The sequence below is a fragment of the Mauremys mutica genome, chromosome 22, assembly GCF_020497125.1.
Source record: "Mauremys mutica isolate MM-2020 ecotype Southern chromosome 22, ASM2049712v1, whole genome shotgun sequence".
NCBI classification, from domain to species: Eukaryota; Metazoa; Chordata; order Testudines; family Geoemydidae; genus Mauremys; species Mauremys mutica.
In genome coordinates, this window is record NC_059093.1 from 23808670 (window position 1) to 23813087 (window position 4418).

General features: G+C 54.6%; 1 long non-coding RNA gene across 1 annotated transcript; it reads left to right on the top strand.

The window, feature by feature from the left end:
* The first annotated feature begins 899 nt into the window (after positions 1–899).
* On the top strand, positions 900–3931 carry LOC123354732. Its single transcript, XR_006574850.1, has 3 exons — positions 900–962; positions 1656–1781; positions 3898–3931. It is a non-coding gene; the product is annotated as an uncharacterized LOC123354732 (long non-coding RNA).
* Positions 3932–4418: the final 487 nt, after the last annotated feature.

Here is a 4418-nt window from a genome sequence, read left to right on the forward strand (position 1 = left end):
TGCTGCAGCCTCCATTGTGATCTGGGAGACCAGGCTTAGCAGCTGCTGCTCCCCCAGTGGGGGTTCTGTGCTGGGAAGTGACCTTAATTAAAGCTTCTCTGCCTGGCTCAGGGGATGACTTTCTGCAGCTGGTCCTAGCCCCCTAGAGTAGCCCTGTTAGTACTAAGTTCTGAGCCAGACATTCCAAGTAACTGAAGGAAACGAAGGGAAAATGCTGCGGTCTGGCCTTAAAATGAGACTACACAAATAGCGCCCCCCCCCCCGGTCATTTCTCCTCCCATTAGCAATTGCAGGAGCAAATCCAGCCATGGGGGAGCAAACTACCCAGGAATGGGACTTTCCTACCAGACGGGCAGGGAGAGGGGACAGGGAAAAGGAGAGAGAAGGGGAAAGAGAGAGAAAGTGGCCATGGGAGCGAAGGAGTGGTGAGAGAGATTTCCAGATCTGTTATCTGCCCAGGCAGGTGTATTACTGCACCCTGGATACAGTCACTTTCCTGTGGAAAAGATGAGGATCAGACAGAGGAAAAGCCAGTTCCTGACTCCATATCCCTCCTGCTGGGGTGTGGCTGCCATGGGGTCAGTGTCCGAGGGAATCCCCCACAGTGACTCCTTGGGTTCTGCTCTTTTCTAGCCTTATGTTCAGAGACTTTGTTATGGGATGGGGGGAGGGAGAAGGGAGGTTAAAAATCTCTCTCTGGGCTTAGCCTGACAGGAGGGGCCAGGTCTACACTGTAATAAAGAGATTGAGCATTTCCCAGGATGGCAGAATCTAGGATGTCTGTCTGCCGGGAAAGGGCCTGGGGGAATCATGGTGTGAAATTAACTAAAGCCTGTTCTGAAACACCCACAAATGCCCTTCTCACCCTCCCAGGCTGCAGAATGACGTCCACGTTTCACTCCAGCTCATCCCATCCTCCCATGGGACAGGGGAGAGAAATGGCTGCAGAGGAGCCTGTTCAGGTAGGGATTATCGGGGGGGCGGCTGGTGGGTTCCTGGAGGAGGGAGAGGGACAGCAAATACACTGGAGATGGGAAGGTTTGCACAGTCTGGTTTGGAGGTTGGAGCAGGGCAGGAAATGCACAGGGTGGGAAAGGGAGGAGGACAGAGTGTGGCAAACCTGCTGGGAGTTGTTTAATAAGGAGCTTATATTCTAGGAACAGACCCATAAGGTTCGGAGGTGGAAATGCCCTAATTGGTTAAACAGAAAATAACCCACCTACACAGAGCTAGGAAAACTGACCAGACTCCCAGTGCTGGAGCCTGACCCGACTAACCAGCGGCTGCTGTGAGATATGAAGGGGGCACCCACCAGTCAGGCTTAGGGGAGATTCCCCTCCCGTCATATTCAGCTCCTCACAATGGGGAGGGTGTTGGGCTTCCTACCAGGGAACTCTTCTTGGACCCGGCTAGGGGCTCCATCTCCTGTATCGGTCTGTGGCTAGTAGGTGTGTGATGGATCTGCTGGGAGAGATAAGGGGCTCTCTTCGTCCCCCTCACCCTGGTGTTTCCTGGATGCTCTGAGCAGGGTGGGGGTTGGACTCTGTTGACTGCAGTCCACCCAGAGCTTCCCTTTGATGGGCTCCTCTGCCCCACAAATAGTGGGGCTGTGAGTGGGGCAGCAGGTACTGAGTGTTGGACTCTTGCTCTTTCAGAGGCCAGTGACTTATGAGGAGGTGGCTGTTATTTCACCAGGGAAGAGTGGGCTCTGCTGGACCCTGCTCAGAGAGCCCTCTACAGAGACGTCATGCAGGAGAACTATGAGAACGTGACCTTGCTGGGTAAGGATTCCAATCTCCTTCCTCCTTGGTAGGGAAATTAAGAGATAAGGTTCATGCCAGCCCCACAATGCTACCTCTGCTCCGGCCTGTTTCAGCATCACCCCAATATGCCACAGAGGACCCTCCCTTCCCCCCCACTGCAGAACACTTTGGGAACAGAGCACAGGAGCAGTATTGCACAGTGTCAAATAGCTCGTGTTTGCTCAAGTGAAACTGGGGGTTAGGTCCGGCATAATGAACAGAAGGTTCCTACCCCTGCCCTTCTCTACAAACACTGAGCCTACTCCCCCCAAACCAGAATGTGCTTGGGGTGTGAGAGGCAGGCTGCTGGAGTCAGGGCTGCTGGTCCAGGGTTACTTCTCACACAGACACTCAGGGTATGGCTACACTTGCAGCTGTACAGCGCTGGGAGTTAAACCTGCCTTCGTACAGCTGAGTAGGGAAAGCGCTGCAGTCTGTCCACACGGACAGCTGACAGCACACTGGTGTGGCCACATTTGCAGCGGCATTGGGAGCGGTGCATTATGGGCAGCTATCCCAGCATTCAAGTGGCTGCAATGTGCTTTTCAAAAGGGGGGTGGGTGGAGTGTGAGAGGGAGCGTGGTGGGAGAGAGAGTGGGGTTTTGGACTGCTGAGAGTGTCAGCACCCTGCCTTGCAAGTTCCGACCCCCTCCCTCCTCCACCCCTCTCTCACTGAAAGCAAACAGCAGCTGTTTGTTTTTTTCCTCACAGACCAGATAAGCAGCTTCCCTCCTCCCCCGCGCTGCCTCTCTCTTCAAGCAAACATTAGCTGTGGGCGTTCCAAAGGGAGCCCCCCTGCCTCCCTCTACTCATTCACAGCAAACAGGAGCTGTGTTTGGTTTTTTGACAAGCAGCTCCCGGAGCCCGGAGTTCACAACAAAACAAAGAGAGGCATCACAACAAAACAAGGAGAGGAACCTTCACTTAAAAAGATTATGGGTAGTTTCTAGAGGTCAATCACTGTGTAATAAGGTTACTCCCTGTTTACACTGGAGCGGCAGCGTCTCAGCCACTCCGCAGCAGCTGTTATTCCTCTCGGGGAGGCGGAGTACCTGCAGCGCTGTAGCCACGGAGATGCAGCGCTGCATGTGCCTTGCCAGTGTGGACGGGGAGTGAGTTACAGCGCTGTGGGCGGCTTTATTGCACTATAACTCGCAAGTGTAGCCAAGGCCTGAGTGCCCGTTCTCAAGAAACTGACCAAACGCTTCACTGAGGCTACTTAGGATGAAACACATTGAGATACAAGTGCATGGCCAATATTCATAACTTCAAATACAAAAATGATACACACATACAGGCAGCATAATCATAACCAGCAAACTACAACCTTTCCGTAGACACCCCACTGGGCTTCCCCTGTACAAGACCTGGTGCAGCCATAGGCCCCTGGTAGCAGCGGTGATCTATACGGTCACAGTTCCATGTCAGTAACGTCACAGTGGGCACGTCCGAGGGGGCTGGTCTGGAAGCGGGAGGGGGCAGGAAAGCCACAAGGTGGAGGAAGGGAGGGGGACAGGGTGTGATAAATCTGCCGAGATTTGTTTACTGTGGTGCCTAGATCCCAGCACCAGCCCCCTATGGTTTGTGGGTGGGAATTCCCTAATTAGTCAAGCAGGAAACACCCCCCCTCCCCCCGCCGTATGGGGCTAGGGAAACTTACCAGACTTCAGTACTGGAGCCTGAACCTACTAGCCAGAGGCAGCTGTGAGATCTAAAGGGGCACCCACCAGTGAGGCCAGGGGAGACACCCCATCCCCTCCCATCCAGCTGCTGGCAATGAGGAGGGTGTTGCCATTCACACCAGGGAGCTGTCCCTGGACCCTGCTGCGGGCTCCATCTCCTGTCCCAGCCTCTGGCTAGTAGGTGAGTGAGGAATGGGAAGACTCCTGCCCCCTCTCTCTGCTGGGAGGAGTGGGGGTGCTCTTTGTCTCCTCTCCCCTTGATGCTTCCTGGCTGCTGTCCTGTGATGGGGGTGTGGGTGGAACTATGCTGCCAGCCTGCCTCCCCCAGCTTCCACGTGATTGGCCCCTCCCCTGTGAGCAGTGGGGTTGTCAGTAGGCAGCAGGTACTGAGTGAGGGGCTCTTGCTCTTTCAGGGGCCAATGGCCTGCGAGGAGGGGGCTGTGTATTTCACCAGGGAAGAGTGGGCTCTGCTGGACCCCGCTCAGAGAGCCCTCCACAGAGACGTCGTGCAGGAGAACTATGAGAACGTGACCTCGCTGGGTAAGGATTCCCATCCCCTCAGTTATTAGAAGGGGAAAGAAGAGTTGAGGTTCACAAGACCCCACAATGCGACCTCTACTCTGCCCTGTTTCAGCAACACTCCAACAGGCCAATGACACATACTGGCTCTTTGCCCCGCCCGCCACACAACACTTTGGGGCAGAGCTCAGGAGCAGGATAACGCAAAGCCCAATGCCTTCTCTTTGCTAAGGCAAAACTTGGTTAGGTCCAGTGCAGGGAACAGAAGCTACCTACGCTTGGCCTGCACTCAAACACTGAATCTGCTGCTCACTATCCATCTCAGACTTTCCTAATGTCACCACCCCTCTACCCTCGCACTCAGGATTCCTTCACTTACCCCCATTGAGCATTGGAGGCCATTAGCACACATGCC